This window comes from Neoarius graeffei, chromosome 1 (assembly GCF_027579695.1).
Source record: "Neoarius graeffei isolate fNeoGra1 chromosome 1, fNeoGra1.pri, whole genome shotgun sequence".
Taxonomy (NCBI): Eukaryota; Metazoa; Chordata; class Actinopteri; order Siluriformes; family Ariidae; genus Neoarius; species Neoarius graeffei.
The window spans coordinates 24,001,591-24,025,104 of NC_083569.1; the positions used below are offsets into that span (position 1 = coordinate 24,001,591).

The window sequence follows — 23,514 nt, forward strand, 5'->3', positions numbered from 1 at the left end:
AAAAGTGTAAATTGTACAATGGTTTGGCTTTTGTTTTTATCACAGCAACTAATACACTACCGTTCAAAAGTTTGGGGTCACTCAGACAATTTTGTGTTTTCCATGAAAAGTCACACTTTTATTTACGACCATAAGTTGTAAAATGAATAGAAAATATAGTCAAGACATTTTTCTGGCCATTTTGAGCATTTAATCGACCCCACAAATGTGATGCTCCAGAAACTCAATCTGCTCAAAGGAAGGTCAGTTTTATAGCTTCTCTAAAGAGCTCAACTGTTTTCAGCTGTGCTAACATGATTGTACAAGGGTTTTCTAATCATCCATTAGCCTTCTGAGGCAATGAGCAAACACATTGTACCATTAGAACACTGGAGTGATAGTTGCTGGAAATGGGCCTCTATACACCTATGGAGATATTGCACCAAAAACCAGACATTTGCAGCTAGAATAGTCATTTACCACATTAGCAATGTATAGAGTGTATTTCTGATTAGTTTAAAGTGATCTTCATTGAAAAGAACAGTGCTTTTCTTTCAAAAATAAGGATATTTTAAAGTGACCCCAAACTTTTGAACGGTAGTGTATGTGTGATAAGTTTTAAGAGTAGCTTTCACTTTTATATGGTTTTGAGTTTTTAAGCAGGAGTTCTAAACTGCTAATCTGCTTAAACACTACATTTCATTAGATGCTGAGATCATGATTACTCTGACGACTCACAACACTGCTGCAAAGTACAGCTCAGGAGAACCCAAGTGGTCAATCTGTGTTCCTCTGCTGCTGTGATCATGGAGACAGTCTTTGGGGCACATCACAGAGGACCTCATCTGGGCCAGAAAAATCCCAGCAGTGTCTTAATTTCCTGCAAATACAGCAGACCAAACCTCACCTATCTTACCCTTACTACATTCAGAAGAATCATAGAGAGCATCCTGTGCAGCTGTAACACTGTCTGTGATGAAAAGTGTATTCTGTTGTAGTGTCTAACATCCTACAGCAGAGAATGAAAACCACTCGTAACATCACAAGGTCTCTCATCTTCAGTGAGGAGTCTTCATAGAAAATATTAATTCATAAAGCCATCCACTTTATGAAGGTCCCCTCCCATCCTCCTAACACAATAAGGGTATTTAATCTCCTGGGGTATTGGTGACTCAATATATCAGGCTGTGGGTTACCGATCAGAGGTTCAAGCCCCAGCACTGCCAAGCTGCCATTGTTGGGTTCTTGAGCAGGGCCTGTAACCCATTCTGCTCCAGGGATGCTGCATCATGGCTGACCCTGCCTGCTTTCTAACAAGCTGGGATATGCAAACAAAAGAATTTCACTGTGCTGTAATGTATATGTGACAAAGGGGTTGAGAGGGCTGTACCACAAAACAAACTTGTGGTTTTGTTATGGTAGCCAGCCTCTTTCATCAAATATTTACAAACTGGGTTAATTGGTATTACAATGTGGGTTAACAAACTTTTCTAATCATGTCCACCATAAAGTAATACTGTCAGAGCTGCCAAGGTATGTGAAGGCACACGGTGTCCCATCCAGTGTCTATTCCTGCTTCATTCACAGTGTTGCCAGGAGATGCTTCAGATCCACCACAACCCTGGACAGGATAAAGCAGTTCCTGAAGATGAATGGCTGTTTTGGAAGTCAGTTATGGAAATGTGACCAGGATAAAGTGATTCCTGGAAATAAATGATGAATGAAGGAACATTTGTTGTCTGCAGCTGCAGGACACTAAACAGCTGCTGATATTGTTACGGTAGAGTGGGTTTGTAAATTAATCTACAATATGTCTCACAGCAAAGTTGGAGATTTTTCAAGGTTGATCTGGGGCTTGATTCCACAAGACTTAAAGTTGTAGTTTAATAATAGTGGCATGTGTGTTTTTGTTGAAAATAATTATTTCTTGATGAAGGATTTGATTTTCTCTGAATAAATGTATTTCTATTAAAGGTCGGACTTTTCTCATTTTTCAGTGTGAGATGAAGTTTCTTCACCAAATGGTGGATTTTTTTCTAACCCTTTTTACTAATCTTTACAAGGGGTGCCAATAATTGTGACGGACACTGTATGTGAGTGGGTGGAGTTACATCTGGAGATAGCAGAGACAATCTCAAATACACAACAATGACATTTACTTCTGAACTAGAGGTCTGAACTAAACACTCAGGATAACAATGTTACTCCTCTTCATGCTTTTCTTCACCATTGCTGAAACTGGTAAGCCATATACATTACACGTGGTTTTATTTTACATTTTAAAAGAAACAAAAATAACAATTATTTATGAATAATAGTTTATTAATCGTGAATAGCTATGATATTAAAATAGTATCTTTGTCACAGAGGCTGCTGACAACAGCATTAAACCAGACCAAACCACTATATCTGGAACCGAAGGCAGCAACATCACACTGTCCTGCACATATACTGGATCAGGTCCAGATCTTCACTGGTATCAACAAAAGCCTGGATCAAGACCAGAGTTTCTGCTGCTGATTGATGAAGTCACTGAAAGTGTCACACCAGCTGAACCACCTCATCCACGATTGTTCATAAAACTTAATAAAACGAGTAAGAAAGTGGATCTGTTCATCTCCTCTGCTGCAGTGACAGACTCTGCACTGTACTACTGCGCTCTGAGGCCCACAGTGACAGGAAACCCAACTACACTGTACAAAAAGCACTACACATGACTGGAGCAGAGCCGTGCTTTTCTTTTTCTCATTGCCGTTGTCGTGTGGATGTAGCCATAGTCACAGCTTGGGCCAAAGCTGTGGCCAAAGCAACCTAACCACCCATGGACCAGCTCTTCTGTTAATGACTCTCTCTTTGTTAGACTCTAAGACCCTAACCCAACCCAGCAGAATACAGCCATTATTAAATCTATCTGCTTTCAGATCTCTGAAGGGCTATATGAACAAGAATGTTCTCTGAGGTAGGCCTTAAGGTCCCCTTTAATATGGTTTATGGATACAGTAAATCAGTTTTATCCAAGCCTGAGCTATGGGGGTAAACAAAGAGTTATCTGAGCTGGGTTTTATAAATGCCATAATTAAGCCAACACATATTGTCTAATTACTCAGCAGTATGAGTTGGTATACACCCAAGTCTGATATTGTTGGAAAGGGCATAATCTATGCTTTAGTTTGGTGTGTAATATGTAATACACACCAGAATAAACCTTAGACTATGCTAATTCCAATAATTCCAGCAATAGTCATTTTTTTAGAGTGTTTAATAAATTATTGACATTCGTTTAATGAATCAGACCTGTCATATGTTGGGAAGGTCAGCAATAGTGCTACAAAATCCCCGAATGAGTTAATTTTTGAGTTCTCTGCTGAATTCTGTCTCAGAGAATGGAAGGATGTGTGAATAGATTTTGCTTAAAAGATGTACCTTACCCACATTTCCTAGGCTGTGTTTAAAGGACATGACTCATAAGTACAGCGGATTACCCGTGCCTCTCGGCATAGGGTAGGTACACACTGGTCCGGCCATTGTGGCGCGTGTGCAGCCCCGGACATCTAAGGGCATCACAGACCTGTTATTGCTCCATCTCGTGTGGCTGAACGCCACTTGTCCCTCTAAGAAGTTTGGGCCGCCAGCCACGAGGGGCAGCATAACTATTTAGCATGCCAGAGTCTCGTTCGTTATCGGAATTAACCAGACAAATCGCTCCACCAACTAAGAACGGCCATGCACCACCACCCACAGAATCGAGAAAGAGCTATCAATCTGTCAATCCTTTCCGTGTCCGGGCCGGGTGAGGTTTCCCGTGTTGAGTCAAATTAAGCTGCAGGCTCCAATCCTGGTGGTGCCCTTCCCTCAATTCCTTTAAGTTTCAGCTTTGCAACCATACTCCCCCCGGAACCCAAAGACTCGTGTCATTTTTCAGCCTGATGCCCATGGTAAAACTGAGCAGTGCTGCCTCTGGGGCTGCCTCTCCCTGGAGCCTGACTGACTGGAGCAGAGCCGTGCTTTTCTCACACGATGGAGCTCTTTACATGTTTGCATTCACATCTGAACCACCTGTCTGTGAAAGAAAATGCTTTTGAAGATCAACTGTCATTTGTGTACCAACTGTATGATCAACTTTTTAAAGTTGTTTTTTAATTAGAATAAAATAGTAATCCTCACCAATGGCATCTCAAAAATACTAGTGATAAGTTTAAAAAACCTGATAATTTACTTCATTAGCAACAATAAGTTTGTACAAAATAAATCCATGGACAACACATTTCCTGTTCTTGAGGTTATACCACAATAATTATCTACGGAAACTTTCTTCAATTCTCCCAGTGTTTCTCACACATACTTGCTTGAAAGTTTGTGAACCCTTTAGAATTTTCTATATTTCTCCATAAATATGATGTAAAACATCATCAGATTTTCACACAAATCCTAAAAGTAGATAAAGAGAACCCAGTTAAACAAATGAGACAAAAATATTATACTTGGTCATTTATTTATTGAGGAAAATTATCCAGTATTAAATATCTGTGAGTGGCAAAAGTATGCGAACCTCTAGGATTAGCAGTTAATTTGAAGGTGAAATTAGAGTCAGGTGTTTTCAATCAATGGGATGACAATCAGGTGTGAGTGGGCACCCTGTTTTATTTAAAGAACAGGGATCTATCAAAGTCTGATCTTCACAACACATGTTTGTGGAAGTGTATCATGGCACGAACAAAGGAGATTTCTGAGGACCTCAGAAAAAGCATTGTTGATGCTCATCAGGCTGGAAAAGGTTACAAAACCATCTCTAAAGAGTTTGGACTCCACCAATCCACAGTCAGACAGATTGTGTACAAATGGAGGAAATTCAACACCATTGTTACCCTTCCCAGGAGTGGTCGACCAACAAACATCACTCCAAGAGCAAGACCTGTAATAGTTGGCAAGGTCACAAAGGACCCCAGGGTAACTTCTAAGCAACTGAAAGCCTCTCTCACATTGGCTAATGTTAATGTTCATGAGTCCACCATCAGGAGAACACAGAACAATAGTGGTGTGCATGGCAGGGTTGCAAGGAGAAAGCCACTCCTCTCCAAAAAGAACATTGCTGCTCGTCTGCAGTTTGCTTAAGATTACGTGGACAAGCCAGAAGGCTATTGGAAAAATGTTTTGTGTATGGATGAGTTAAAATAGAACTTTTTGGTTTAAATGAGAAGCGTTATGTTTGGAGAAAGGAAAACACTGCATTCCAGCATAAGAACCTTATCCCATCTGTGAAACATGGTGGTGGTAGTATCATGGTTTGGGCCTGTTTTGCTGCATCTGGGCCAGGGCAGCTTGCCATCATTGATGGAACAATGAATTCTGAATTATAGCAGAGAATTCTAAAGGAAAATATCAGGACATCTGTCCATGAACTGAATCTCAAGAGAAGGTGGGTCATGTAGCAAGACAATGACCCTAAGCACGAGAGTCGTTCTAGCAAAGAATGGTTAAAGAAGAATGAAGTTAATGTTTTGGAATGGCCAAGTTAAAGCCCTGACCTTAATCCAATCGAATGTTGTGGAAGGACCTGTAGCGAGCAGTTCATGTGAGAAAACCCACCAACATCCCAGAGTTGAAGCTGTACTGTACGGAGAAATGGGCTAAAATTTCTCCAAGCCGGTGTGCAGGACTGATCAACAGTTAAATGACAGTTTTAAAAAATAAAATAAATGAAAAAGAAATAGAAACTGCAATGAACAATGCATCATGAGGTAAAATACAAAAGAATTACAGGTAAAATCAGTTTCATTTTTGTTTTCCTCCCATTTTCCCCCTTGAGACAGTAACAGATGAGTTCCAGAAGGGGGCAGTAATGTAAATTTGCACAGATTGTGCTTATTGACTACACGTGCGAAAAATGTGCAGTAATATGCCAATCCAATAGTGGTAGTGGGCGGCACGGTGGTGTAGTGGTTAGCGCTGTTGCCTCACAGCAAGAAGGTCCTGGGTTCGAGCCCCGGGGTCGGCGAGGGCCTTTCTGTGCGGAGTTTGCATGTTGTCCGCGTGGGTTTCCTCCGGGTGCTCCGGTTTCCCCCAAAGACATGCAGGTTAGGTTAACTGGTGACTCTAAATTGACCGTAGGTGTGAGTGTGAATGGTCGTCTGTGTCTATGTGTCAGCCCTGTGATGACCTGGCGACTTGTCCAGGGTGTACCCCGCCTTTCGCCCGTAGTCAGCTGGGATAGGCTCCAGCTTGCCTGCGACCCTGTAGAAGGATAAAGCGGCGAATGAGATGAGAATAGTGGTAGTGCACATGCGTTCAGCCTCAACACACTGGAATAGACACACTGTGTCGAACGTATACAGTGCCATAGAAAGCTGATTTTTCAGCATCTTTTAACGTCAGTTATAGCAGGAGTATTGAAGAACACAGAAAATAACCACAGTAAAAAGTGGACTCATCAGGCTTTGAGCATAAACCATCACCAAACACAAACAGTAAAATCCCCAGTGTTGATTTAACACCCAGTGTGTTGATTTCACACCCTATTGTGTTTATTTATGTCCAGCTGGACACAAATTAACTCTGAATGTGTTAATTCAACACTGGGGAATTTGTTCTGCACATGCACACCATGCTCAAAAGGCCCAGAGGATCAATCCCATCTAATGCTGGACATATTAGTAATTCCATGTAAACATTTATGTGAGTCAGGAGGTTCAGAGGATGATGAGGCAGTCAATAGACAACGTACTGTAACAGTACAGCAGGTGAATTGGGAGTGTCTGCAGGCTTAATAGAAAGACTTTGGGTTTACACAAAGGATTGCTTTATCCCCAGAGCGATGCTGTGCTGTCATGTGTTGTGTCTGAATATTGTTAAGAATAGTTACGATATAGTGAGACGAATGTACAATTGTTGGTTGAGACAAAACAATTTATTCCGTATCAGGGCAGATGCAGTGATGGCACACAGACAGGCAGGCATGCCCTGATCAACCAATTCCAGAGTTTTAGGGAGGTAAGCCACAGGCCGATAAATAAGAATCCACACTACTGATGTCTTAACAATACCAATGATCAAATAAAATCCAATTATTTAATTCAGTAACAATAATTTTGCAAAAATATTTTAATGAACATCACAGTACCTGTTAAATATTCTTTTGGGTTGTTGTACAATAATTATCTGCTGCAATCTTGTTTAGGCTTATCAGTGCTTCCTACACATAGGTGATATCTACTGATGAACTGCCAAGGATATTTTGTCTTGTTTAAAAATTATATACATTTCTACTAACCCATTGTGTGTAAACCTCATTCTACACCTTGTTTCTAGTTTCGTCAAAAAATTGGCTTTAGGAAAAATTAATTTCAGAGAAACTGACGGAGGTGCTTGTGTCTGAAGTTGCTACAAAAAAGTCTTCTTTTGTGAAGTTTCAAAAAATGTTTAAATAAAATCAAGATAAGTCCTGCCTCTTACCCAGTGTTTTCAGGAAAGTCTCCAGATCCACTTATTAAAGATGAAGGAATGTACAGTCCTGTGCAAAAGTCTTAGGCCCATGTAAAGAAATGCTGTAGACCAAAAATGGCTTAAAAGTAAATTAAATGTTTCAACATTAAAAAGATACAGTAAAGAGCAGTAAGCCATAATAAATGAAATAAAGTCAATATTTGGTGTGAGACTACTCTTTGCTTAAAAAAAAAATTGTAGTCTCAGATCCAATGAGTGCAGTTTTATGCGGAAATGAGCTGTAGGTTTTACTGAGCATCTTACAGAACCAGCCACAGTTCTTCTGGACACTTTGACTGTCATGCTCGCTTCTTCATTTTGCAGCAAAAACCCAGCAGCCTTCATTATGTTTACTTTTTAATCTGAAAAACGGTCTCTTATGTAACATCTGCTCAGACACAGACTATTTTTTTTACTGTAATATTTAATTTTGTGCTGGAAAACGAACATTTGGAACTCTAACATGTTTTTGTACTGACTTGATATAAGTCATAAAATAGAAATCTAACAAAGTTTGTATGAAAAAAATAGGGTGCCAAAGACTTTTGCACAGTACTGTACCGTATGTAGGCAGATATATTCAGTTATGGATGTGTGCTGTTTTTTATAATGCTTTTTAAGAGCAAAATCATGATCATCCATTAATTTCATGGATACAATCATCATGAACTACAATTGCTATAAAAAAAATCAGATGCTTTGGGTTGATCAGCAGCAGGACTTGTTCTGTGTTGTACTGGTGACTCAGTTCACTGTCACTGATGCTGTGAAGTGATGATCTGTGTAACGTTCTGCTACAACAGCTGCACTTTCTGGGTGTGGCCTTCTAGAGACACATGTTCCCTCATGTGTAAACCTTGTTTCAACCTCAGCTTCAGCACATACAGCACTATTATACAGAATCCTCACAGAGCTGTGTTCAGAAATGGCTCAACTATACAACTTACTGTACACAGTGAGATACATCCCACTGATTCTCACTGTAGCAACAGGTAATTAACCTTCATCAGCTCATTCACTGTATTAACTAATGCTCATGTGTGTATTAATCTATAAATTTCTTAATTTTGTCAGTCAATATTTTGTTTGCAGAAATGTTTCACAGATCTATTTCTTTCTATTCTTCTTTGCAAACAGGCAGTTTTGCAGATAACATTGGGCCGATGGACAAAGATACCAACATTGTGGGGAAAGAAACAGACACTGTTACTCTGAAATGTTCATATCAGTCAAGCAGCAATAACATTTGGCTTTTCTGGTACAAACAATATTCTAACAGCGCACCACAGTTTTTACTGCTTAAAGGCGCAAAGTCAGCAAGTTCTGCTGACTACAACCCCAGTGGCCCTCGATTCAATTCAGAAACATCCTCAGACTCGACTGAACTTACTATTAAAGATCTACAGATCTCAGATTCTGCACTCTATCACTGCGCTCTTCAAGCAGCAGCACAGTAATACAGAGTCAATGAGAGGCTGTACAAAAACCTAAAAACAATACATACAAAGTTAAATGGTTTGGATCAAAGATACTTCCTTTACCAACTTGTTATCAGTTAACCACAGATACAAACAACATTTGTGGTAACAGATGCAGCTGAAGAAACAGAAAATAAAAATAAAGATGGAGTGTGACAGGTGTTACTGCTGCATCCTGTTTTAAATTCAATTCATTGTAGACTACTTTGTTTCCCACTTTACCCCATGATTTATTCCCATCAATTTTCATTCATTTCTATGTACAAAAACAAATGAAGAATTGTCATATATTCTACAGAAAAGGTTCAATATTGTACGACTTGTTTGGAGAAATATCATCGACAATTCAGAACATTCAGAAGCATCTGTGCTAAGAGATGCAGTATAAGCTTGGGAAGGTGAATAATATGGTACAAGCTGTTATGGAGCAACATTGTTGACCATGCAGGGGTAGGTTTCTCAATAACGTTGCACTTTCGGGCTAAAGAGCAAGTTTGAAGACACTCTTAAGCAACGAACATTGGTTTTCCTGAACTCAATCGTAAGAAGGTCTCTTAAGAACAACTTTGCTCAGAGCATCTTTGCAATATGTGTCCTTGATATAGGCATTCATAGTTGCTAAAGGTGTTGCTAAATCCAGTCAATGAGGTCACATGGTGTTCATTTTTAACCAAAAACCAATGAAATATAAAATGTTAAAATATGTTAATATTGTATCATCATTAAGCATTACATGTATAGTGTGGTAATTAATAATTGAAACTTTTTTACATTTTTGGACAATAACATTTATTCAAAGCGTGTTTTTTTAATTAAATTAATAAATGTTCACACAAAAGAATGAAGAAATAATAAGCTAAATAATTAAATAAATGTTTTCCCTGTGCCCACTCATTTCATCATTACCCAGTCATGCAGTCGTGATTATTTCAACTGTTATGCCAAGTTGGCAATGTTCTCATATATATATATATACAACCCCGATTCCAAAAAAGTTGGGACAAAGTACAAACTGTAAATAAAAACGGAATGCAATAATTTACAAATCTCAAAAACTGATATTGTATTCACAATAGAACATAGACAACATATCAAATGTCGAAAGTGAGACATTTTGAAATTTCATGCCAAATATTGGCTCATTTGAAATTTCATGACAGCAACACATCTCAAAAAAGTTGGGACAGGGGCAATAAGAGGCTGGAAAAGTTAAAGGTACAAAAAAGGAACAGCTGGAGGACCAAATTGCAACTTATTAGGTCAATTAGCAATAGGTCATTAACATGACTGGGTATAAAAAGAGCATCTTGGAGTGGCAGTGGCTCTCAGAAATAAAGATGGGAAGAGGATCACCAATTCTGTGCCAACAAATAGTGGAGCAATATCAGAAAGGAGTTCGACAGTGTAAAATTGCAAAGAGTTTGGACATATCATCATCTACAGTGCATAATATCATCAGAAGATTCAGAGAATCTGGAAGAATCTCTGTGCATAAGGGTCAAGGCCAGAAAACCATACTGGGTGCCTGTGATCTTCGGGCCCTTAGATGGCACTGCATCACATACAGGCATGCTTCTGTATTGGAAATCACAAAATGGGCTCAAGAATATTTCAAGAGAACATTATCTGTGAACACAATTCACCGTGCCATCTGCCGTTGCCAGCTAAAACTCTGTAGTTCAAAGAAGAAGCAGTATCTAAACATAAAAGCGCAGACGTCTTCTCTGGGCCAAGGCTCATTTAAAATGGACTGTGGCAAAGTGGAAAACTGTTCTGTGGTCAGACGAATCAAAATTTGAAGTTCTTTATGGAAATCAGGGACGCCGTGTCATTCGGACTAAAGAGGAGAAGGACGACCCAAGTTGTTATCAGCGCTCAGTTCAGAAGCCTGCATCTCTGATGGTATGGGGTTGCATTAGTACGTGTGGCACGGGCAGCTTACACATCTGGAAAGACACCATCAATGCTGAAAGGTATATCCAGGTTCTAGAGCAACATATGCTCCCATCCAGACGACGTCTCTTTCAGGGAAGACCTTGCATTTTCCAACATGACAATGCCAAACCACATACTGCATCAATTACAGCATCATGGCTGCGTAGAAGAAGGGTCCGGGTACTGAACTGACCAGCCTGCAGTCCAGATCTTTCACCCATAGAAAACATTTGGTGCATCATAAAACGGAAGATACGACAAAAAAGACCTAAGACAGTTGAGCAACTAGAATCCTACATTAGACAAGAATGGGTTAAAATTCCTATCCCTAAACTTGAGCAACTTGTCTCCTCAGTCCCCAGACGTTTACAGACTGTTGTAAAGAGAAAAGGGGATGTCTCACAGTGGTAAACATGTCCTTCTCCCAACTTTTTTTGAGATGTGGTGTCGTCATGAAATTTAAAATCACCTAATTTTTCTCTTTAAATGATACATTTTCTCAGTTTAAACATTTGATATGTCATCTATGTTCTATTCTGAATAAAATATGGAATTTTGAAACTTCCACATCATTGCATTCTGTTTTTATTTACAATTTGTATTTTGTCCCAACTTTTTTGGAATCGGGGTTGTGTGTGTATATATATATATATATATATATATATATATATATATACACACACACTGTTACAGGTGCAGAAATTTGTCTCGTTTATGCCACTAAATTAAATAATCACTCGCCTAATTGAGTTTAATGTGATTAAATTGTGGCGATATCAATGTGACATTATGATATCATATGTAATTCCATAGCATACTGAAATATATTCATAATGTTTTGTGTATATTTATTTCTTTAATAATTAACTCAAATTACTTGCAATGTACAAGAAAAATGTAACACTGGCAGCAGATTTAACGCCACTTTCCGCCCATTGATTGTGAGAGCTCCTCAAAAGCGCATGCGAATTCTGTGTTTTTGGATGCGAGAAGATGTTCTTTGTTGTGAAAGAGTGGTCCAGGTCCATCGTAAATTAAAAGCAAACTAAACTACTACTTTGATTATCACATTGTTCAGGAAAACCATGTTAGTTTAACGATGGATCTTAAGAGGCAGCTAAAGATGCTCTTAGCCTTAAGAGGCTTTCGGGACACCTACCCCTGAACATTTCACATTGAGATGAGATCAGGAAACAATTTATTATTTATGATTTATGATATTATTATAATTTATGATAAATTAATTACATTAAAATGATAATTTTCTATTTCTCTATCAGTATCAATTACAATTAATTATAATTATTAAAAAATCCATTACATTTTCATTACAAATGTGAGGTTAAATGGTTAAAGGTGATTTTTGTTGTTACAACTCATTTTGGAGCAAATGAACTTGTTCTAATAATACTACCTAATTCATTCCTCCTCAAAATTCAGTGAATAGCATTGGCAATAAAAGGTTAGAGTGGCTCCTATGTAGGAAAACACTGGAGAAATCAGGTCTTCTTCTCGGGTCACCACCGCAGTCTGCTACACTCTCCTGCTCCAGTACTCCGCACACGCCCTTCCTCTGAGGGTCAGAGCTTCCAGATCTTCCTTGGTGCAAGTATTACGGGTCCCAAGAGTGGTACCACGGTAATAAAGATAAGTGTACCTGTAAACAGGTGCAGAAAAACAAGGAGAGATGACACAGGTTGTTTACAGTTGTTCCCCGAAAGTGCATCTCTTTATTTACTATCATTCATAGCAAAATATCTTTCTTTCTTTTGTGTCGTAGGTCAGTATCATCATGTTCAATACAATTACATTCATGTAATACAATTACATATACATATTCCAAACATTCCTACATTTACCCTGTCACCTTACACAAGTGATAAAAGGCCACTATGGCTGAATAGTGCAATAGCATGGAAGCTCCATTGTTTTTAAAAGCAGGTTACCCGTAGCCACCTAGTAAACCACTTAAATAAACATTCATACTGAATGAGATTCTACAAAGTAGCAAATAGCACCGATAAAGATCTGGTTCATTACTGTAAAACACTCAAGTTACTTATAAAACAATAATATTAAAGTGTCAAAGTCATTACTATACTCAATCAATATAATCTGGATGAAAACCATTCATTTCAGGGTCATAGCTTAGTTAATACTGTACACTCATTACCAAAAGATAACTGTTACATCAAAACTGTATTCCTTAACCTAGCGTCTTAATACTCTACAAAATACCCTTCATGAAGTTAAGGTATTTATTTATTTATTAACTTGTATTCCTTGTCACAATAATCATGTCTTACGACCAGTGTGTATTTACGGATTTACTCTTGAAACTTCGTTTAGCACCAGTGTTGCGTCAGTGTATATTAATTTATTTATACTCACTAAACTTCTTAAAATATCCCTTTCATCAAACCAGTGGGTGAGCATATCTATACTTGTTAAACTTGGTGAAATAATAACGGTAAAACCAGTGTCGGGGGGGCTCAAAATATTATGTTAGCAGTTAGCTACAGTATCAATACAATCCCATAGGATTCGGTAAGCTAAAAAGACGGCTGCTAGCCGGCTGAGGTATCTCAGTTTGCCGCCACGGAGGGCTCGCGGAACGACTGCTGTACGTTAACGGCAGCTAGCCGCTTCATACGATGGCAACTTCCTAATATAACTGTTATGCTAAAAGTTCAAAATAACACAAAAACAAGTGTTCAAACAAGCATCAGTTATGAGTAGTTTACGCTACAAGGACGGGGTTTTACCCAGTACTAACCTGTAAACAGGTGCAGAAAAACAAGGAGAGATGACACAGGTTGTTTACAGTTGTTCCCCGAAAGTGCATCTGAGGGACGAGCGAGGGTCCGCCCCCCTAAGCACTCCCCCCCCCGTGTCACACACTTGTGTTCCTACTGGGCACTAGGCCGTTCTAAAGTGATAACAGTAATAAAAAAAATATTTATAAAATACTAACAAAAATAGTAATGAAACTACACACTTGTGGGCATCTATTTTGGGTGCGCCACACGCTCCCCAACTTCAAAAGTGGCTCCCGACACTTGCTACTAAGAGCTTAAATCACCCTAGATCAAAGACCCACTGGAAATCTCAACCATGTAAAGAAAGAGAAAAGAAAAAACATCTCAAACAAAACCGCAAGGTCAGTGTGAAGGGATGTCACATGTTCAGTAGTAGGGGATGAGGTAGGGGGGTGACAGGTAAGTAAAGGGGATCATGTGTGTGTGCTGAGCTGAATAAGGTGCGGGCTGAACAGCAGGAGGGGTGGGCTGGACAGCATAAGGAGTACACTGGGCAGAGTAAGGTGTGGTGTGGAGACTGTGAGGTGTAGGTGAGATAGGGTGAGGCGTAGGCTGAAGCAAGTGAGGTGTAGGGAGAACAGGGTGGAATGTAGCCTGAGAATAAGGTGTAGGCTGGAGAGAGTGAGTTGTGGTCTGGAGAGAGTAAGGTGTAGGCTGGAGAGAGTGGAGTGTAGGCTGGGCAGAGTAGATAGCTGACTGTGGCCGTGGATGTGTGTGGTATGTCATCTGAGAATCTATTGTACTGACACCAGTGTATGGCTGAGACGAGGGTTGCCCGAGAGAAGTGTAGGTCAACATCTAGGGAGGGTGCCTTTCTCTGGTCGACCTTCTCAGTGCAGGCGGACTATCGGGCTGAGGCTCTTGCATCTCTTCGGCTGGGTCACTGGCCTGAGGCATCACCTGCTCCTCATGAGCCTGGGGTTCCCTCACTGGCGGTATGCACCCATCCGGTCCTCCTGGTACCTCCTCAGCATCAACCTGGTCATGGTCACTTGGCACAGAGAGCACTCCACTCGGCTCATCGCTGACCTGTGGCTCACTGATGGCACCTGGGTGATGTGTGACGGTCTCAAACTGTGGCACTTCTCTGGGTATCCGCAGCCAATAACCAGGTCCCTCTTCATCTGCCTCTGAGTCACTTGTCTCACTCTGTGTCCTTTCAACAGTTCTTGATGGTTGTGTTGTTTTTCTTTTTCTCTTCTGTGGTTCAACAGGCACAGACGTGGCTGGAAGCTCTACAGGTAAATCGTTTACTTGGAACAGCAGGTTTCTGTGAAGAGTGCGGACTGGCCGACCTCCAGTTTCAGGACTCACTTTGTAAACAGGGTTGTCACCGACTTGCTCTCTGACAATGTAGATCATCTGTTCCCAATAGGGTTTCAACTTGCCGGGACCTCCTCTGTTTGCAAGGTTGCGGACAAGGACTCTGTCTCCAGGTTGAAGGGTGACACCTTTGTTTTGCCTGTCGTAGTACTGCTTGCCTTTCGCACTTGACTGCTGGCTGTTGCTGGCAGCTATACGGGAGGCTTCAGTCATCCTCTCTTTCCACTTCTCAGCAAATCCCCTCGGAGTGCTCGTCTCTTCCTCCGCAGTCAACCCAAAGAGAAGGTCAACAGGAAGGCGTGGATGGTGGCCGTACAACAGGAAGTAGGGAGAGTAGCCGGTAGCCTCATGCTTGGTGCAGTTGTATGCATGGATGACGTGGGACAGATGATCTTTCCAACATTCTTTCTCTTTCTCTTCAAGTGTGCGGAGCATTTGTAGCAGGGTTCGATTGAATCTCTCCGCAGGGTTGCCTTGAGGATGGTAGGGGGAGGTTCTGGAGTGGCTGACACCCGCCAGTTGTCTGAGAGTCTTGAACAACTCATTCTCGAACTCTCGACCTTGATCATGGTGGAGCTTGCTTGGGTAGCCGAATCGAGGGATGAAGTCATTGAAGATCTTGTCAGCAGCGGTCTTGCCAGCTTTGTTCTTCGTGGCATATGCTTGTGCAAACCTGGTGAAGTGGTCAACAACAACCAGGATGTACTCGTACCCACCACGACTGGACTCAAGGTGGAGGAAGTCGATACAGACGAGTTCAAGAGGCGAGCTTGATGTTAGAGACCCCATTGGTGCTCGGTCGTGTGTGGCAGGCTTTTTCTGCTTGATGCAGCGACACTTCCTGGTGACATACTCTTCAATGTCTCTCTTCATGAAAGGCCAATAGAAGCGGTCTCTGGCTAGGCTTAATACTCTCTCGACACCCACATGCCCCATGTTGTCGTGCAGGTGTGTGAGTGCCGTCTGTCTGTAGATGGCAGGCAGAACCAGCTGCTTGCGGCCCAGTGCTTTCCTGTAAAGAAGGCCATTCTCCACACACAGCCTGCTCCATTCCCGTGACAGCTTCCTGGTGGGCTTGTCAAGCGTCTTTCTGGCTTCCTCAGTCAGCTCTGTCATTGTCTCCTTTAGAGGCAAGATCTTCCCAATGATGGGGTCTTTTCGCTGCTCACTTGCTAGTTCCTCAGGGCTGATCACTGTAAAGGGCGCGGGCTGACTCTGCGGCGGTTGTGCGATGCTGAGGGCTGCCACCCACGCCACATCGCTCCGCTTGGCCATACTGCTCCCATCCCAGGTGGCACACACAGCTTCTTCTGACAGTCTTTCTGAGCATTCACTCATAAAGGAATTGATGTCAAGAGGACAGCGGGAGAGAGTGTCTGCATCGATGTTCAGCTTGCCTGGCCGGTACCTGATCTCAAAGTGGAAGTCTGCAAGCTCCCCTACCCATCGATGGCCCACTGCATTCAGCTTTGCACTGCTCATGACGTACGTCAGGGGGTTGTTATCCGTGTACACTATAAAGTGTGGAGCATAGTACAAGTAGTCTCTGAATTTATCGCTGACTGCCCACTTCAAGGCCAGGAACTCGAGCTTTCCACTGTGGAGGTGGTAATTCCATTCTGCTGCTGTTAACGTTCGTGATCCGTAGCCAATCACTCTCATTCTACCATCTTGGTTCTGGTAGAGGACTGCACCCAGGCCCAGCTGAGAAGCGTCAGTGTGGAGAACAAAGGGCTGGTCAAAGTTTGGGTAGGCCAACACTGGTGGATGTGTCAGGACGTCAATGAGGCACTCAAGAATCTGCCGGTGCTCAGCTTTCCACTCGACAGGTGTACGTGATGGGAGCTGGGGGCCCTTGGTCTTCTCTCTTGATGGCTTTGGTGACTGTTCCCCGTGTTTCACCTGGAGGAGCTCATATAGTGGTCTTGCAATGCGGGAAAAGTCTTGGACATACGCTCGGTAGTAGCTGAGAAAGCCAAGCAACCTCCGAACATCTCCAACAGTCTGTGGTCTCTTGTTTCTCAGTGCACGCACAGCCTCCAGGTCTTTTGGATCCACCCTCACACCGTCTGCAGACACCAACCGGCCCACGTACCTGACCTCTTTGCGAAACAACTCACACTTCTCTGGCCTCAGTTTCACACCATGGCGCTGCAGGGCTTGGAGAACACGGCGCAGCACCTCAACATGGTCATCAAAAGACTTGGAAAAACAGAGGACATCGTCCAGGTACGGTATGCAGCAGTCGTCTCTGAGTGTGTCAAGCATCTCCTCCATGCTCCGTTGGAAGGCTGCTGGTGCGTTGGATAGCCCAAACGGGATCCTGACCCACTCATAAAGCCCCCATGGCGTAGTGAACGCGGTCAGATGTCTTGAGCCCTCAGCGATGAAGCCTTGGTGGTAAGCTTTGCCTTGGTCTAAGATGGAGAACCAGTTATAGCCTCCGAGGGAGTCAATCAGGTGTTGAATGCGTGGGAGTGGGTGTCGGTCTGGAACAGTCTTTTTGTTGAGGAGTCTGTAGTCAATACAGAGACGGAGGGATCCATCCTTTTTCCTCACACAGACGATCGGTGCGGCATATGGCGACTGGGACTTCACAATCCATCCTTTCAATAGCAGCTCCTGTATGTATTCTTTGACTTCCTTGTACAGTGGCTTTGGGACTGACGCATAAGCTCTCTGAACAGGGATGTCATCTTTGAGTCGAATCGACATCTGGAGAGACCGGATGCATCCAATGTCCGTGCTATCTTGGGCAAACGCAGCAGACTCCTTGTACAGCATTTTCCCAAGAACCTCTTGCTGTTCAGGGCTGAGGTGGTTGAGGTCAACAGGTGGATGCCAAAGGTTGGATGGGGAGGTACTAGGAGCAGTGACAGTGCTCACTTCAGCCCTCACTGTTCCAGGTGGTGTTGGTTCAGTTGACTGGGCATCTCTGGCTACCTCAAGGACCTTCACGTGCTGGATGAAGCCTAGCTGAGTTCTTTTGGGCAGGATGACTTCATGTTTTGTGTGGTTGGAGACTGGAACGCTCACACAAGGCCATCTGCCCTGACTGATTTCAAGCAGGCCTTCTCCCACACTGAGCTGTTCGAGGTTGGTGTTCTCTGCTGGTTCGTACAGGACGAGGCGGTAGGTGATATCAAAGGTAGGTGGAACCCTGCATCGCACATGCATGTTTTTTCCTGGAGGGATGGTGACGTCTTCTCTGTTCACTCTTACAGTGGCAATACTGCAACCTGGTGGTTCTGTGGCTTGGATGAAATTTACCATGGCGGCAGCCTGCTCTTCTCCTACGCCAAGGGCTTTGCGTAGGAGACTGAGGACAATGGTTTGTGCATCAGCAGTGGACGCCTGACTGTTGATCATCTCCTGCAGTACATTAGCACCAAGCAGAGGCTGGGGAAGTGGCAGCTGACTGACCAGGAAGGGGACCTGCATGGTGAGGCTGGGATTGTCGTTGCCTGGGAGGTTGACAGTAAGCTCCACCCACCCATCATACGGAATGGACTGCCCGTTCACAGCTCGGAGGTTTAGACTTTCCCCGGTGTCAAGAAGCTCTTCCAGAGAACGTACTGGATGATTGGGGATGAACGCCTCTTTCCAGGATCTGTCGATGATGCTGACTTGTGATCCGGAGTCAAAAAGAACTGTGGAGGCATAGCCACTGATGAAGCAATTTAGCAGGCTCTTTCTACCGACCAGTGGCACAGTATAACTTGGATGTTGAGGTGGTGTTGATTTACTTGGTGAGTGTACATGGTTAGCTCTTCTCTCTCGATGACTCACCTTGAACTGCTGATGCCTGGGTGTCAGTACCTGGGACTGTAGCTCTGGGCTGGTCTCTGGTTGTCCCCCGTCAGAGACCGACTGGCGTTTCCCTGCTGCTGGCTTCTCTTCAAACAGCCTATCGCCCGATGCCCGGTGTCTCCACACACAAAGCAGTGGCTACAGCTCTGTAGGCTTTGCTGTGAGCAGCTGGTGCAGATGGGTGCCTTCCCTCTCTTCATAGCAGATGACTTGCTAGTAGGAGGGGGTGTCTGGAGAGGCTGAGGGGCAGGGAGAGGCCGATGGTGAGCTGGCAGGTGAGGCGCTGGAGTTCCTGAGTGGGGTGCCGCCATCACTGCTGTCTGCTGGTCCATCAAGGCTGCCACCATGTTGGTCAGAGCCTCCACCTTAGCATTCAGCTGCTGTATGGACTCACTGTCTCTGGTGTCAGCTGACCGGTCCCCTCCATCCGTCTGAACACTGTGTGCATGAGCTGTCTTCTGACGAGGGCCATGACCGAGTCTGCGCTGGTGCTCATTCTCATCATTGATGATTTTCATGACATGGCAGAGAATCTCCTCATCAGTGACGTGGCTGTTGGAGAGGAATGGTCTAAGCCGCTGCCGAATGTCTGAATGCTTTGATCCCAGGCCCTGATAGATGGTGTGCAGGAAGACTTCTTGGATGGTTCTGGGGTCATAGCGGATGTCTGCGCTTGCCTGCCTTGACTGAAAGAGAATCTTCTGCTTGAGCCCAATCATGCGGTAAAGGAACTGCTGGGGAAACTCTTGGTCGTTCTGCTTAGCACACATAAGCTCCTGGAACAGTTCTGTGCTAGCCTTCTCACAGAGATGGGATCTGAGGAAGCCCTTGAGCTCACTGACAGTAAGTTCATCTTTGTTGATCAGCATGTCCTTGAAGATGCCGGGCTTGACTATCTTCAGCACCCCTCTAATCACCTCAGTCTCGGAGAAACCCTCTTGGACACCCTCATCAATCTGCTTACAAATGCTATTGTATGTGATGTCAGAGCTGTGGTCCCCAATCTGTCCCCCGTGTACTTTAAACTCCCTCCGCTGGAGGTAGGAGAGGTCCTTTAACGAGACCATTCCCCCCAAAGCTGAGGGTGACAGGGCGTGGTGTGGTGTTGGAAGCAGTGCTGGCTCACCTGCATAAGGCATGTATCTGTCAGTGCTGGTCATGCTTGTCAAGTGGGTGGTGAGAGGCTGGCTTATGGACTGACTCATGTTGCTGAGACCTGTGTGTTGTGTGCCATACAGTGTGGTGGTGGTGCCGGATGGAAAAGTAGTGTACTGTGTGTGGTTAGAAGATGGCAAGTCAGGTGCAGTGTGCTGTTGTGTGCCATGAAGTGCAGTAGTGGTGTTGGCTGATGGGAGAGCCATGTGCTGTGTGCTGCTAGGAGGTGGCAGATAAGGCGCAGCGTGTGTGTTGTCTACTGCTGGTGATGGGGCAGTAACTGTGTCTGTAATATGTGGTGCACCATCAGCTACAACAACAACTGAATCACACTTTGCAATAAGGTTACACACAAGATCATTCAACATCAACAGCTGACTCATACCCTCATCTTCTGAACTCTGCAAGCTGTCAGACTGCATGTACCTAAGAACATACCCCACACACCCCTCTTCATCAGAAGACTCTAGTGTGTTGACATCTTCGCTGTCTGTCGCAATGTCCTTTGCAAGGTGGTATACTTGGGTACCTGAGAGCTTGTACAAGTTCTTGGTGATGCTCCAAACGAGTTGCTTGCGTGCGGTGGCCATGACATGCTTCTCTGTTGACGCAGCAGTGCAGTTCCCTCTGGCAGAATGGACACTCCCAACGAGATCCGATCGCCCCCTTGGACACCCACCGGCTGTCGTCCTGGTTGCAGTCACGTTGCGCCGCCCCGCAGTGGCCTCGTGGTTCACTAGATCACTGGATCAGCTTCCCCATGGATGACGGAAGGAGATCCCGGACGAGCCCCCAAAATTTATTACGGGTCCCAAGAGTGGTACCACGGTAATAAAGATAAGTGTACCTGTAAACAGGTGCAGAAAAACAAGGAGAGATGACACAGGTTGTTTACAGTTGTTCCCCGAAAGTGCATCTCTTTATTTACTATCATTCATAGCAAAATATCTTTCTTTCTTTTGTGTCGTAGGTCAGTATCATCATGTTCAATACAATTACATTCATGTAATACATATACATATTCCAAACATTCCTACATTTACCCTGTCACCTTACACAAGTGATAAAAGGCCACTATGGCTGAATAGTGCAATAGCATGGAAGCTCCATTGTTTTTAAAAGCAGGTTACCCGTAGCCACCTAGCAAACCACTTAAATAAACATTCATACTGAATGAGATTCTACAAAGTAGCAAATAGCACCGATAAAGATCTGGTTCATTACTGTAAAACACTCAAGTTACTTATAAAACAATAATATTAAAGTGTCAAAGTCATTACTATACTCAATCAATATAATCTGGATGAAAACCATTCATTTCAGGGTCATAGCTTAGTTAATACTGTACACTCATTACCAAAAGATAACTGTTACATCAAAACTGTATTCCTTAACCTAGCGTCTTAATACTCTACAAAATACCCTTCATGAAGTTAAGGTATTTATTTATTTATTTATTAACTTGTATTCCTTGTCACAATAATCATGTCTTACGACCAGTGTGTAGTTACGGATTTACTCTTGAAACTTCGTTTAGCACCAGTGTTGCGTCAGTGTATATTAATTTATTTATACTCACTAAACTTCTTAAAATATCCCTTTCATCAAACCAGTGGGTGAGCATATCTATACTTGTTAAACTTGGTGAAATAATAACGGTAAAACCAGTGTCGGGGGGGCTCAAAATATTACGTTAGCAGTTAGCTACAGTATCAATACAATCCCATAGGATTCGGTAAGCTAAAAAGACGGCTGCTAGCCGGCTGTGGTATCTCAGTTTGACGCCACGGAGGGCTCGCGGAACGACTGCTGTACGTTAACGGCAGCTAGCCGCTTCATACGATGGCAACTTCCTAATATAACTGTTATGCTAAAAGTTCAAAATAACACAAAAACAAGTGTTCAAACAAGCATCAGTTATGAGTAGTTTACGCTACAACAAGGACGGGGTTTTACCCAGTACTAACCTGTAAACAGGTGCAGAAAAACAAGGAGAGATGACACAGGTTGTTTACAGTTGTTCCCCGAAAGTGCATCTGAGGGACGAGCGAGGGTCCGCCCCCCTAAGCACTCCCCCCCCCCGTGTCACACACTTGTGTTCCTACTGGGCACTAGGCCGTTCTAAAGTGATAATAGTAATAAAAAAATATATATTTATAAAATACTAACAAAAGTAGTAATGAAACTACACACTTGTGGGCATCTATTTTGGGTGCGCTACACAAGGTTCAGGCAGGAGGGGGCAGACAAGAAGGTGATTCCTTATGTCAAACATTTAGCAATTTATTTTTAACCACTTTAGCTGTGGTCCCTAATATTTCAGTGACGCATTTCCTCAGAGAGAGAAAATGTTTTACAAATGCTGGGGTCTGGAATAAATGGGCAAAGTTGGATCTCCTTTGATATCATATTCAAAATATGTAGTTTTATAATAGTTTGGCATGTTGTTTGTGCACTATCGACCAGAAGAAATTAACTTTCCCCAGTAAAAGAGATACAGTGTCACCCAACTTTGCATCAGACCTCTATGTGTTTCACAGAACAGACACTATGGATTGTTAACAGGCAGCAACGTGGCTGAACAAAAGGCATAAACAAGCTACTTCAAATGACTTTAACCTTAAAGAAGTTCATCAAATTCAAAATGAGAATATATTAAAAAAAAACTAACATTTCTCAGTTTATTTGATATGTTGTCTTTTGTACTATTTTCAATTAAATATTGGGTTTCCATGATCGGCAAATCATCACATTCTGTTTTTATTTACATTTTACACAGCTTCCCAGCTTTTTTGGATTCATGGTCATACTGGATTATGACAGTTACACTGATATGATTGACAGTAAATGGGATGAGCTCCTTTTAATCAGTTCACCTGTAATTGTATTTTTCTACCACTAGATGTTCCTGCATACACATGATCATCTTCACACACAAGAACAACCTGATAAAGCACATTCTATGTGGAATGTATACAGTGTTTATGCACAAAACTATGTGTCCCCAAGTTTAATAAATGAGACTGCAGATGTGTTGGAAGCAGGAAAACCTGAATCACTGTAAGACAGGAATGGTGATGAAAATTATCATCAGCATTTTAAATAATATTCAGCAAGTAAACTGTGTCTTTGCTGATGATAGTCTGTTACTGAACAGCATTATACTGTGTGTTAAATAGAATATTACTGTTCTGTAGTTCTATGTATCGCTCAAATTTAATAACAAACTGTTTAAGTCATCTGCTGTCTGATCAAAATCTAAACAAGTATTTAATCACAACCCAGTTGACTAATACAGGAAACACCTGAGGAAAGTTGATGCAGTTAGCTTGATATACAGTAGAATAGGCTCATTAAAATAAACTTTAGCCAAACAGTTAAATTGTGGGAGTTAAGTTCTATTATGCAGCAGATCACCTCAACTGCCTTTTTTTTTCTTTGTGATTGATACTTGTCATGCCTTCAGAAATTTCATACAATTCCATTGACATGTAATGGAATATATTAGGTAAATAAAGTGAAACTAAACAGTTACT

At 42.5% G+C, this 23,514-nt stretch overlaps 1 protein-coding gene across 1 annotated transcript in view; it reads right to left on the reverse strand.

Annotated features, from left to right (window-relative positions):
* Positions 1-23,514, reverse strand: part of LOC132892138 (NACHT, LRR and PYD domains-containing protein 12-like) — a 445,190-nt gene that overhangs the window by 272,266 nt on the left and 149,410 nt on the right. The gene's annotated exons all lie outside the window — the stretch shown is intronic.